This window comes from Colletes latitarsis, unplaced genomic scaffold (assembly GCF_051014445.1).
Source record: "Colletes latitarsis isolate SP2378_abdomen unplaced genomic scaffold, iyColLati1 scaffold0110, whole genome shotgun sequence".
NCBI lineage: Eukaryota > Metazoa > Arthropoda > Insecta > Hymenoptera > Colletidae > Colletes > Colletes latitarsis.
The window spans coordinates 7,501-22,500 of record NW_027488460.1 but is presented as its reverse complement, the minus strand read 5'-3'; positions in this window follow the sequence as shown (position 1 = coordinate 22,500).

Below are 15,000 nucleotides of genomic sequence, written 5' to 3'. Positions count from 1 at the left end.
TAACCCAGACCTAACCCAGTCCTAACCCAGTCCTAACCCAGACCTAACCCAGTCCTAACCCAGTCCTAACCCAGCCCTAACCCAGACCTAACCCAGACCTAACCCAGACCTAACCCAGAAATAACCCAGACCTAACCCAGACCTAACCCAGTCCTAACCCAGTACTAACCCAGTCCTAACCCAGACCTAACCCAGACCTAACCCAGACCTAACCCAGACCTAACCCAGACCTAACCCAGACCTAACCCAGAAATAACCCAGACCTAACCCAGACCTAACCCAGTCCTAACCCAGAAATACCCCAGACCTGACCCAGACCTAACCCAGACCTAACCCAGCCCTAACCCAGACCTAACCCAGACCTAACCCAGACCTAACCCAGAAATAACCCAGACCTAACCCAGACCTAACCCAGTCCTAACCCAGTACTAACCCAGTCCTAACCCAGACCTAACCCAGTCCTAACCCAGACCTAACCCAGACCTAACCCAGTCCTAACCTAGACCTAACCCAGTCCTAAACCAGACCTAACCCAATCCTAACCCAGACCTAACCCAGACCTAACCCAGACCTAACCCAGAAATAACCCAGACCTAACCCAGACCTAACCCAGTCCTAACCCAGTACTAACCCAGTCCTAACCCAGACCTAACCCAGACCTAACCCAGACCTAACCCAGACCTAACCCAGACCTAACCCAGACCTAACCCAGAAATAACCCAGACCTAACCCAGACCTAACCCAGTCCTAACCCAGAAATACCCCAGACCTGACCCAGACCTAACCCAGACCTAACCCAGCCCTAACCCAGACCTAACCCAGACCTAACCCAGACCTAACCCAGAAATAACCCAGACCTAACCCAGACCTAACCCAGTCCTAACCCAGTACTAACCCAGTCCTAACCCAGACCTAATCCAGTCCTAACCCAGACCTAACCCAGACCTAACCCAGACCTAACCCAGACCTAACCCAGAAATAACCCAGACCTAACCCAGACCTAACCCAGTCCTAACCCAGTCCTAACCCAGTCCTAACCCAGTCTTAAACCAGTCCTAACTCAGACCTAACCGAGACGTAACCCAGACCTTATCCAATTCAGTCCTAACACAGTCCATATTCATTTTTTTTTTTTTTTTTTGTTTTTTTTTTTTTATTTCTGTTTTAGATACCGAAGGAGATCCTTGGATAGGCACCCATGCCTCAGAAGAATATATGGGTAGTTTGAGAATCTGACTCACCATACCCCACAAGTGTCTCATCCGTCTTTACTCATTCAGACACCACTCATGCCAACAAGCATCCCGGGACGCAGGCGAAACTGCTCTCCGCATTACTTCACCTAACCAATTCTAAACTAGCCCTAACGCAGTTCCAATACAGTCATTACAAAATGGGCTAGGTCTGGGCCAGTGTTGCGGGGGTTTGGGGCGCGCAGACCCCAGTCAGCAAAACGAATTCAATATGATGCTGTTCAATTTAATATGATACCGCTATTACAAAGGGGGTTAGGTCTGGGCTAGTGTAGCGGGGGACTGGGGGGCGCAGACCCCTGTCAGCAAAACGAATTCAATATGATGCTGCTCAATTTAATTTGATACCGCTATTACAAAATGGGTTAGGTCTGGGCTGGTGTAGCGGGGGTTTGGGGGGCGCAGACCCCAGTCAGCAAAACGAATTCAATATGATGCTGTTCAATTTAATTTGATACCGCTATTACAAAATGGGTTAGGTCTGGGCTAGTGTAGCGGGGGTTTGGGGGGCGCAGACCCCTGTCAGCAAAACGAATTTAGTACGATGCTGTTCAATTTAATTTGATACCGCTATTACAAAATGGGTTAGGTCTGGGCTAGTGTAGCGGGGGTTTGGGGGGCGCAGCCCCCCATTCAGCAAAACGAATTATGTACGATGCTGTTCAATTTAATATGATACCACTATTACAAAGTGGGTTAGGTCTGGGCTAGTGTAGCGGGGGTCTGGGGGGCGCAGACCCCTGTCAGCAAAACGAATTCAATATGATGCTGTTCAATTTAATTTGATACAGCTATTACAAAATGGGTTAGGTCTGGGCTAGTGTAGCGGGGGTTTGGGGGGCGCAGCCCCCCATTCAGCAAAACGAATTATGTACGATGCTGTTCAATTTAATATGATACCACTATTACAAAGTGGGTTAGGTCTGGGCTAGTGTAGCGGGGGTCTGGGGGGCGCAGACCCCAGTCAGCAAAACGAATTCAATATGATGCTGTTCAATTTAATTTGATACCGCTATTACAAAATGGGTTAGGTCTGGGCTAGTGTAGCGGGGGTTTGGGGGGCGCAGCCCCCCATTCAGCAAAACGAATTTAGTACGATGCTGTTCAATTTAATATGATACCGCTATTACAAAGTGGGTTAGGTCCGGGCTAGTGTTGCGGGGGTCTGGGGCGCGCAGACCCCAGTCAGCAAAACGAATTCAACATGATGCTGTTCAATTTAATATGATACCGCTATTACAAAGGGGGTTAGGTCTGGGCTAGTGTAGCGGGGGTCTGGGGGGCGCAGACCCCTGTCAGCAAAACGAATTTAGTACGATGCTGTTCAATTTAATTTGATACCGCTATTACAAAATGGGTTAGGTCTGGGCTAGTGTAGCGGGGGTTTGGGGGGCGCAGCCCCCCATTCAGCAAAACGAATTAAGTACGATGCTGTTCAATTTAATATGATACCACTATTACAAAGTGGGTTAGGTCTGGGCTATTGTAGCGGGGGTCTGGGGGGCGCAGACCCCAGTCGGCAAAACGAATTCAATATGATGCTGTTCAATTTAGTTTGATACCGCTATTACAAAATGGGTTAGGTCTGGGCTAGTGTAGCGGGGGTTTGGGGGGCGCAGCCCCCCATTCAGCAAAACGAATTTAGTACGATGCTGTTCAATTTAATGTGATACCGCTATTACAAAGTGGGTTAGGTCCGGGCTAGTGTTGCGGGGGTCTGGGGCGCGCAGACCCCAGTCAGCAAAACGAATTCAATATGATGCTGTTCAATTTAATATGATACCGCTATTACAAAGGGGGTTAGGTCTGGGCTAGTGTAGCGGGGGTCTGGGGGGCGCAGACCCCTGTCAGCAAAACGAATTTAGTACGATGCTGTTCAATTTAATTTGATACCGCTATTACAAAATGGGTTAGGTCTGGGCTAGTGTAGCGGGGGTTTGGGGGGCGCAGCCCCCCATTCAGCAAAACGAATTAAGTACGATGCTGTTCAATTTAATATGATACCACTATTACAAAGTGGGTTAGGTCTGGGCTATTGTAGCGGGGGTCTGGGGGGCGCAGACCCCAGTCAGCAAAACGAATTCAATATGATGCTGTTCAATTTAATTTGATACCGCTATTACAAAATGGGTTAGGTCTGGGCTAGTGTAGCGGGGGTTTGGGGGGCGCAGCCCCCCATTCAGCAAAACGAATTTAGTACGATGCTGTTCAATTTAATATGATACCGCTATTACAAAGTGGGTTAGGTCCGGGCTAGTGTTGCGGGGGTCTGGGGGGCGCAGCCCCCCAGTCAGCAAAACGAATTTAGTACGATGCTGTTCAATTTAATTTGATACCGCTATTACAAAATGGGTTAGGTCTGGGCTAGTGTAGCGGGGGTTTGGGGGGCGCAGCCCCCCATTCAGCAAAACGAATTAAGTACGATGCTGTTCAATTTAATATGATACCACTATTACAAAGTGGGTTTGGTCTGGGCTAGTGTAGCGGGGGTCTGGGGGGCGCAGACCCCAGTCAGCAAAACGAATTCAATATGATGCTGTTCAACCCCTCGGGAATTTTTAATTTCTGTTTTATTCACCGTAATGCTCATGGAACGTACTTTCACATTCTTGTTTTTTGCTTCACGAAAATTTTTGTACACTAATTACTTTTTAATAGGAAAACGTGCAACGGCAAACTCCTTCCTAGGGTCACTGGGAAGATGACATTGACAAAATATGTTAAGATCAGCCGCCCCTATGCGTAAAGTATGTCGTTTTTCCATTTTTTCGATCCGGAGCGACACCAACATTGTGTTGCAATTTTAAACTGCGCGGTTAAACGGCGGGCCAAACAGTCGGTGGTTTATGCAACAGCAACCATCAAACTAGTAGGAGAATACACGCCCGTGATAGTATAGGAGATTCCCACTGTCCCTATCTTTTTTTTTATCTCGGACATATATATACCGGCTTATCGTCAATAACTCGAAAACCAGCACGTTAAGGCCAATTTTGGTCTATACGATTCTTATGCAGTTTTAGATTCTCTACACGGTCCAATGATCGTTTTATTTTTTTGTCGAATTTTGAGAATTTTTTTTTTTTTTTCTCGAAAACGAGCTCGACGACCTGCACTTTTGACGACGCCATCGTGTTCCCCGGATTTTTTCCTGCAAGATAGGGTGGCGATTTTTTGTCCTACGACGATTTTTGACGCCGGAGCGATGATTCGGAGCAGAGCGGACTTAGAAACTTTCGCGCGTCGACCGCCGGACCGATCGCTCCAGGCTGTTTTTCGTCAATAACTCGAAAACGAGCACGGTAACGCTCGTTTTCGCCCGTACGATACTTGTACCGTTTACCGTTGGCTACCTGGCAGATGGTTTGTTTTTTTTTTATCTCGAATTTTGAGAGCTTTTTTAACTTTTTTCTCAAAAACGAGCACGTGAACGCCAATTTTCGTCTATACGATTCTTATGCAGTTTTATATTCTCTACACGGTCCAGTGATCGTTTTATTTTTTTGTCGAATTTTGAGAATTTTTTTTTTTTTTTCTCGAAAACGAGCTCGACGACCTGCACTTTTGACGACGCCATCGTGTTCCCCGGATTTTTTCCTGCAAGATAGCGTGTCTATTTTTTGTCCTACGACGATTTTTGACGCCGGAGCGGTGTTTCGGAGCAGAGCGGACTTAGAAACTTTCGCGCGTCGACCGCCGGAGCGATCGCTCCAGGCTGTTTTTCGTCAATAACTCGAAAACGAGCACGGTAACGCTCATTTTCGCCCGTACGATACTTGTACCGTTTACCGTTGGCTACCTGGTAGATGGTTTTTTTTTTTTTTATCTCGAAGTTTGAGAGCTTTTTTAATTTTTTCCACAAAAACGAGCACGTGAACGCCAATTTTCGTCTATACGATTCTTATGCAGTTTTATATTCTCTACACGGTCCACTGATCGTTTTATTTTTTTGTCGAATTTTCAGAATTTTTTTTTTTTTTTCTCGAAAACGAGCTCGACGACCTGCACTTTTGACGACGCCATCGTGTTCCCCGGATTTTTTCCTGCAAGATAGCGTGTCTATTTTTTGTCCTACGACGATTTTTGACGCCGGAGCGATGATTCGGAGCAGAGCGGACTTAGAAACTTTCGCGCGTCGACCGCCGGAGCGATCGCTCCAGGCTGTTTTTCGTCAATAACTCGAAAACGAGCACGGTAACGCTCATTTTCGCCCGTACGATACTTGTACCGTTTACCGTTGGCTACCTGGTAGATGGTTTTTTTTTTTTTTATCTCGAAGTTTGAGAGCTTTTTTAATTTTTTCAACAAAAACGAGCACGTGAACGCCAATTTTCGTCTATACGATTCTTATGCAGTTTTATATTCTCTACACGGTCCACTGATCGTTTTATTTTTTTGTCGAATTTTGAGAATTTTTTTTTTTTTTTCTCGAAAACGAGCTCGACGACCTGCACTTTTGACGACGCCATCGTGTTCCCCGGATTTTTTCCTGCAAGATAGGGTGGCGATTTTTTGTCCTACGACGATTTTTGACGCCGGAGCGATGATTCGGAGCAGAGCGGACTTAGAAACTTTCGCGCGTCGACCGCCGGACCGATCGCTCCAGGCTGTTTTTCGTCAATAACTCGAAAACGAGCACGGTAACGCTCGTTTTCGCCCGTACGATACTTGTACCGTTTACCGTTGGCTACCTGGTAGACGGTTTTTTTTTTTTTTATCTCGAAGTTTGAGAGCTTTTTTAATTTTTTCCACAAAAACGAGCACGTGAACGCCAATTTTCGTCTATACGATTCTTATGCAGTTTTATATTGTCTACACGGTCCACTGATCGTTTTATTTTTTTGTCGAATTTTGAGAATTTTTTTTTTTTTTTCTCGAAAACGAGCTCGACGACCTGCACTTTTGACGACGCCATCGTGTTCCCCGGATTTTTTCCTGCAAGATAGCGTGTCTATTTTTTGTCCTACGACGATTTTTGACGCCGGAGCGGTGTTTCGGAGCAGAGCGGACTTAGAAACTTTAGCGCGTCGACCGCCGGAGCGATCGCTCCAGGCTGTTTTTCGTCAATAACTCGAAAACGAGCACGGTAACGCTCATTTTCGCCCGTACGATACTTGTACCGTTTACCGTTGGCTACCTGGTAGATGGTTCTTTTTTTTTTTATCTCGAAGTTTGAGAGCTTTTTTAATTTTTTCCACAAAAACGAGCACGTGAACGCCAATTTTCGTCTATACGATTCTTATGCAGTTTTATATTCTCTACACGGTCCACTGTTCGTTTTATTTTTTTGTCGAATTTTGAGAATTTTTTTTTTTTTTTCTCGAAAACGAGCTCGACGACCTGCACTTTTGACGACGCCATCGTGTTCCCCGGATTTTTTCCTGCAAGATAGGGTGGCGATTTTTTGTCCTACGACGATTTTTGACGCCGGAGCGATGATTCGGAGCAGAGCGGACTTAGAAACTTTCGCGCGTCGACCGCCGGACCGATCGCTCCAGGCTGTTTTTCGTCAATAACTCGAAAACGAGCACGGTAACGCTCGTTTTCGCCCGTACGATACTTGTACCGTTTACCGTTGGCTACCTGGCAGATGGTTTGTTTTTTTTTTATCTCGAATTTTGAGAGCTTTTTTAACTTTTTTCTCAAAAACGAGCACGTGAACGCCAATTTTGGTCTATACGATTCTTATGCAGTTTTAGATTCTCTACACGGTCCACTGATCGTTTTATTTTTTTGTCGAGTTTTGAGAATTTTTTTTTTTTTTTCTCGAAAACTAGCTCGACGACCTGCACTTTTGACGACGCCATCGTGTTCCCCGGATTTTTTCCTGCAAGATAGGCTGGCGATTTTTTGTCCTACTCCCATATTCGTGTCTTTTTGCTTAACGAAATCTTTTATATACTAATAACTTTTTAATAAAAAAACGTGCGACGGCAAAATCCGTCTTAGAGTCACTGGGGTGGTGACATGACAAAATATGTTAAGATCAGCCGCCCCTATGCGTAAAGTATGTCGTTTTTCCATTTTTTCACCCCGGAGCGACACCAACATTGTGTTGCAATTTTAAACCGCGCGGTTAAACGGCGGGCCAAACAGTCGCTGGTTTATGCAACAACAACCATCAAACTAGTAGGAGAATACACGCCCGTGATAGTATAGGAGATTCCCACTGTCCCTATCTTTTTTTTTATCTCGGACATATATATACCGGCTTATCGTCAATAACTCGAAAACCAGCACGTTAAGGCCAATTTTGGTCTATACGATTCTTATGCAGTTTTAGATTCTCTACACGGTCCAATGATCGTTTTATTTTTTTGTCGAATTTTGAGAATTTTTTTTTTTTTTTCTCGAAAACGAGCTCGACGACCTGCACTTTTGACGACGCCATCGTGTTCCCCGGATATTTTCCTGCAAGATAGCGTGTCTATTTTTTGTCCTACGACGATTTTTGACGCCGGAGCGGTGTTTCGGAGCAGAGCGGACTTGAAAACTTTCGCGCGTCGACCGCCGGAGCGATCGCTCCAGGCTGTTTTTCGTCAATAACTCGAAAACGAGCACGGTAACGCTCATTTTCGCCCGTACGATACTTGTACCGTTTACCGTTGGCTACCTGGTAGATGGTTTTTTTTTTTTTTATCTCGAAGTTTGAGAGCTTTTTTAATTTTTTCCACAAAAACGAGCACGTGAACGCCAATTTTCGTCTATACGATTCTTATGCAGTTTTATATTCTCTACACGGTCCACTGATCGTTTTATTTTTTTGTCGAATTTTGAGAATTTTTTTTTTTTTTTCTCGAAAACGAGCTCGACGACCTGCACTTTTGACGACGCCATCGTGTTCCCCGGATTTTTTCCTGCAAGATAGCGTGTCTATTTTTTGTCCTACGACGATTTTTGACGCCGGAGCGATGATTCGGAGCAGAGCGGACTTAGAAACTTTCGCGCGTCGACCGCCGGACCGATCGCTCCAGGCTGTTTTTCGTCAATAACTCGAAAACGAGCACGGTAACGCTCGTTTTCGCCCGTACGATACTTGTACCGTTTACCGTTGGCTACCTGGTAGATGGTTTTTTTTTTTTTTATCTCGAAGTTTGAGAGCTTTTTTAATTTTTTCCACAAAAACGAGCACGTGAACGCCAATTTTCGTCTGTACGATTCTTATGCAGTTTTAGATTCTCTACACGGTCCAATGATCGTTTTATTTTTTTGTCGAATTTTGAGAATTTTTTTTTTTTTTTCTCGAAAACGAGCTCGACGACCTGCACTTTTGACGACGCCATCGTGTTCCCCGGATTTTTTCCTGCAAGATAGGGTGGCGATTTTTTGTCCTACGACGATTTTTGACGCCGGAGCGGTGTTTCGGAGCAGAGCGGACTTAGAAACTTTCGCGCGTCGACCGCCGGAGCGATCGCTCCAGGCTGTTTTTCGTCAATAACTCGAAAACGAGCACGGTAACGCTCATTTTCGCCCGTACGATACTTGTACCGTTTACCGTTGGCTACCTGGTAGATGGTTTTTTTTTTTTTTATCTCGAAGTTTGAGAGCTTTTTTAATTTTTTCAACAAAAACGAGCACGTGAACGCCAATTTTCGTCTATACGATTCTTATGCAGTTTTATATTCTCTACACGGTCCAGTGATCGTTTTATTTTTTTGTCGAATTTTGAGAATTTTTTTTTTTTTTTCTCGAAAACGAGCTCGACGACCTGCACTTTTGACGACGCCATCGTGTTCCCCGGATTTTTTCCTGCAAGATAGGGTGGCGATTTTTTGTCCTACGACGATTTTTGACGCCGGAGCGATGATTCGGAGCAGAGCGGACTTAGAAACTTTCGCGCGTCGACCGCCGGACCGATCGCTCCAGGCTGTTTTTCGTCAATAACTCGAAAACGAGCACGGTAACGCTCGTTTTCGCCCGTACGATACTTGTACCGTTTACCGTTGGCTACCTGGTAGACGGTTTTTTTTTTTTTTATCTCGAAGTTTGAGAGCTTTTTTAATTTTTTCCACAAAAACGAGCACGTGAACGCCAATTTTCGTCTATACGATTCTTATGCAGTTTTATATTGTCTACACGGTCCACTGATCGTTTTATTTTTTTGTCGAATTTTGAGAATTTTTTTTTTTTTTTCTCGAAAACGAGCTCGACGACCTGCACTTTTGACGACGCCATCGTGTTCCCCGGATTTTTTCCTGCAAGATAGCGTGTCTATTTTTTGTCCTACGACGATTTTTGACGCCGGAGCGGTGTTTCGGAGCAGAGCGGACTTAGAAACTTTAGCGCGTCGACCGCCGGAGCGATCGCTCCAGGCTGTTTTTCGTCAATAACTCGAAAACGAGCACGGTAACGCTCATTTTCGCCCGTACGATACTTGTACCGTTTACCGTTGGCTACCTGGTAGATGGTTCTTTTTTTTTTTATCTCGAAGTTTGAGAGCTTTTTTAATTTTTTCCACAAAAACGAGCACGTGAACGCCAATTTTCGTCTATACGATTCTTATGCAGTTTTATATTCTCTACACGGTCCACTGTTCGTTTTATTTTTTTGTCGAATTTTGAGAATTTTTTTTTTTTTTTTCGAAAACGAGCTCGACGACCTGCACTTTTGACGACGCCATCGTGTTCCCCGGATTTTTTCCTGCAAGATAGGGTGGCGATTTTTTGTCCTACGACGATTTTTGACGCCGGAGCGATGATTCGGAGCAGAGCGGACTTAGAAACTTTCGCGCGTCGACCGCCGGACCGATCGCTCCAGGCTGTTTTTCGTCAATAACTCGAAAACGAGCACGGTAACGCTCGTTTTCGCCCGTACGATACTTGTACCGTTTACCGTTGGCTACCTGGCAGATGGTTTGTTTTTTTTTTATCTCGAATTTTGAGAGCTTTTTTAACTTTTTTCTCAAAAACGAGCACGTGAACGCCAATTTTGGTCTATACGATTCTTATGCAGTTTTAGATTCTCTACACGGTCCACTGATCGTTTTATTTTTTTGTCGAGTTTTGAGAATTTTTTTTTTTTTTTCTCGAAAACTAGCTCGACGACCTGCACTTTTGACGACGCCATCGTGTTCCCCGGATTTTTTCCTGCAAGATAGCGTGTCTATTTTTTGTCCTACGACGATTTTTGACGCCGGAGCGGTGTTTCGGAGCAGAGCGGACTTAGAAACTTTCGCGCGTCGACCGCCGGAGCGATCGCTCCAGGCTGTTTTTCGTCAATAACTCGAAAACGAGCACGGTAACGCTCATTTTCGCCCGTACGATACTTGTACCGTTTACCGTTGGCTACCTGGTAGACGGTTTTTTTTTTTTTTATCTCGAAGTTTGAGAGCTTTTTTAATTTTTTCCACAAAAACGAGCACGTGAACGCCAATTTTCGTCTATACGATTCTTATGCAGTTTTATATTGTCTACACGGTCCACTGATCGTTTTATTTTTTTGTCGAATTTTGAGAATTTTTTTTTTTTTTTCTCGAAAACGAGCTCGACGACCTGCACTTTTGACGACGCCATCGTGTTCCCCGGATTTTTTCCTGCAAGATAGCGTGTCTATTTTTTGTCCTACGACGATTTTTGACGCCGGAGCGGTGTTTCGGAGCAGAGCGGACTTAGAAACTTTAGCGCGTCGACCGCCGGAGCGATCGCTCCAGGCTGTTTTTCGTCAATAACTCGAAAACGAGCACGGTAACGCTCATTTTCGCCCGTACGATACTTGTACCGTTTACCGTTGGCTACCTGGTAGATGGTTCTTTTTTTTTTTATCTCGAAGTTTGAGAGCTTTTTTAATTTTTTCCACAAAAACGAGCACGTGAACGCCAATTTTCGTCTATACGATTCTTATGCAGTTTTATATTCTCTACACGGTCCACTGTTCGTTTTATTTTTTTGTCGAATTTTGAGAATTTTTTTTTTTTTTTTCGAAAACGAGCTCGACGACCTGCACTTTTGACGACGCCATCGTGTTCCCCGGATTTTTTCCTGCAAGATAGGGTGGCGATTTTTTGTCCTACGACGATTTTTGACGCCGGAGCGATGATTCGGAGCAGAGCGGACTTAGAAACTTTCGCGCGTCGACCGCCGGACCGATCGCTCCAGGCTGTTTTTCGTCAATAACTCGAAAACGAGCACGGTAACGCTCGTTTTCGCCCGTACGATACTTGTACCGTTTACCGTTGGCTACCTGGCAGATGGTTTGTTTTTTTTTTATCTCGAATTTTGAGAGCTTTTTTAACTTTTTTCTCAAAAACGAGCACGTGAACGCCAATTTTGGTCTATACGATTCTTATGCAGTTTTAGATTCTCTACACGGTCCACTGATCGTTTTATTTTTTTGTCGAGTTTTGAGAATTTTTTTTTTTTTTTCTCGAAAACTAGCTCGACGACCTGCACTTTTGACGACGCCATCGTGTTCCCCGGATTTTTTCCTGCAAGATAGCGTGTCTATTTTTTGTCCTACGACGATTTTTGACGCCGGAGCGGTGTTTCGGAGCAGAGCGGACTTAGAAACTTTCGCGCGTCGACCGCCGGAGCGATCGCTCCAGGCTGTTTTTCGTCAATAACTCGAAAACGAGCACGGTAACGCTCATTTTCGCCCGTACGATACTTGTACCGTTTACCGTTGGCTACCTGGTAGACGGTTTTTTTTTTTTTTATCTCGAAGTTTGAGAGCTTTTTTAATTTTTTCCACAAAAACGAGCACGTGAACGCCAATTTTCGTCTATACGATTCTTATGCAGTTTTATATTGTCTACACGGTCCACTGATCGTTTTATTTTTTTGTCGAATTTTGAGAATTTTTTTTTTTTTTTCTCGAAAACGAGCTCGACGACCTGCACTTTTGACGACGCCATCGTGTTCCCCGGATTTTTTCCTGCAAGATAGCGTGTCTATTTTTTGTCCTACGACGATTTTTGACGCCGGAGCGGTGGTTCGGAGCAGAGCGGACTTAGAAACTTTAGCGCGTCGACCGCCGGAGCGATCGCTCCAGGCTGTTTTTCGTCAATAACTCGAAAACGAGCACGGTAACGCTCATTTTCGCCCGTACGATACTTGTACCGTTTACCGTTGGCTACCTGGTAGATGGTTCTTTTTTTTTTTATCTCGAAGTTTGAGAGCTTTTTTAATTTTTTCCACAAAAACGAGCACGTGAACGCCAATTTTCGTCTATACGATTCTTATGCAGTTTTATATTCTCTACACGGTCCACTGTTCGTTTTATTTTTTTGTCGAATTTTGAGAATTTTTTTTTTTTTTTTCGAAAACGAGCTCGACGACCTGCACTTTTGACGACGCCATCGTGTTCCCCGGATTTTTTCCTGCAAGATAGGGTGGCGATTTTTTGTCCTACGACGATTTTTGACGCCGGAGCGATGATTCGGAGCAGAGCGGACTTAGAAACTTTCGCGCGTCGACCGCCGGACCGATCGCTCCAGGCTGTTTTTCGTCAATAACTCGAAAACGAGCACGGTAACGCTCGTTTTCGCCCGTACGATACTTGTACCGTTTACCGTTGGCTACCTGGCAGATGGTTTGTTTTTTTTTTATCTCGAATTTTGAGAGCTTTTTTAACTTTTTTCTCAAAAACGAGCACGTGAACGCCAATTTTGGTCTATACGATTCTTATGCAGTTTTAGATTCTCTACACGGTCCACTGATCGTTTTATTTTTTTGTCGAGTTTTGAGAATTTTTTTTTTTTTTTCTCGAAAACTAGCTCGACGACCTGCACTTTTGACGACGCCATCGTGTTCCCCGGATTTTTTCCTGCAAGATAGCGTGTCTATTTTTTGTCCTACGACGATTTTTGACGCCGGAGCGGTGTTTCGGAGCAGAGCGGACTTAGAAACTTTCGCGCGTCGACCGCCGGAGCGATCGCTCCAGGCTGTTTTTCGTCAATAACTCGAAAACGAGCACGGTAACGCTCATTTTCGCCCGTACGATACTTGTACCGTTTACCGTTGGCTACCTGGTAGATGGTTTTTTTTTTTTTTATCTCGAAGTTTGAGAGCTTTTTTAATTTTTTCCACAAAAACGAGCACGTGAACGCCAATTTTCGTCTATACGATTCTTATGCAGTTTTATATTCTCTACACGGTCCACTGATCGTTTTATTTTTTTGTCGAATTTTGAGAATTTTTTTTTTTTTTTCTCGAAAACGAGCTCGACGACCTGCACTTTTGACGACGCCATCGTGTTCCCCGGATTTTTTCCTGCAAGATAGCGTGTCGATTTTTTGTCCTAGCTCAATTATTAAGGAAGTTACGGTTTCTTGATTTTTCGGTATGTTCGAACTGGTCTTTTAGGCGGGCGCTCGGTCGCGCGGTGCTTTCGCATCGACCGACGTACCGATCGGCGGCGACGGTTTTTCGTCTATATCTCGAAAACTAGTACGCTAACACATATTTTGACCTATATGATATTTGTTCAGTGTAATTTTTTCTATCTGGTAGGCTGGTTTTTTTTTTTTTATCTCGAATTTTTTGAACGTTTTTGTTTTTTTCTCGAAAACTAGCGCGACGACCGATATTTTTAACTACGGTTTTGAATTCGTCTAATTTTTGCCTACAAGATAGCGTGTCGAGTTTTTGTTCTGCGACGATTTTGACCATTTTTTCATTTTTTTCTCGAAAACGAGCACGGCAATCTATATTTTTAACGACGGCATCGTGTTCCCCTGCTTTTTTCCTACAAGATAGCGTTTTTTTTTTTTGCCCTAGCTCAATTATTAAGGAAATTACAGGTGTTGGTTTTCGCTCTAAGTTATAACAGGCCGTTCGGGCGGGCGGTTGGGTCGCGCGGTTCCCCCCATAAGCGGCCGTGCGTAAGCCCGTGCGTCGCCGGCGTTCCGGCGGGCGCCTCGGTACCTATAAGAGAAGCGACGGTCCGGTCGAGTCGGTCGGGGCAGCGTCGAGCGTACGGCTATTCTTCGACCTCGGTTGAGAAGCAGTCGTCGCTCCTCGGGATTTCATCCTGACTGTTCTGTATCGTGCTCGTTCCAGACTTTCTCCACACTGCATTGCCACGAGTCGGTGTCTTTGACCGAATGGCTCTTGAAGTGGTATAAGCGTCTCGAGTGACGTTGGTGACTTGTATACGTTTAAAATATGTATACTCGTACTATCCGAGCATCAACTCTTCAGTCCGAGCGATTGAAAATTTTGTGAAAACCATAAACTGGCACTACACTCTACGGAGCGTAGCTTAAAAGGCAAAAATTGTATGGAACTACGGTTCGTACTCTGGAAAGTGAGCAAAGAATGAAATACAGGTGTCTGACCTCGACATAACAGTACGGCGCCGAATACGTGCTTTCTCGACCAGCACATACGCGCTTTCTCGTTTTTGTCCAGCATGAATGCTTAGTCTTCGGGCCTGGCAATACGTGCTTCCACGATCGATGCCCAGCGTGAATAAGTGCCCGAGATGTTCAGCATGAGCGCAGCTCTACGTACTTTGTCGTTGTGGGATACCATTATACAATAATGTTCTGTTGTGAAGTAAAATACGAAACGAGAGAGTTTGGTGGTGACTCTGTCGAGAAAAAGCAAATATAAACGAGAGAGTTGGTGGTTTCTCTGTCGAGAAAAAGCAAATATAAACGAGAGAGAGTTGGTGGTGACTCTGTCGAGAAAAAGCAAATATAAGAGAGTTAGTTGGTGGTGGCTCTGTCGAGAAAAAGCAAATATAAGAGAGTTAGTTGGTGGTCGCTCTCTCGAAAAATGAAATTAAATTAAATAAACGAGAGTTTGGG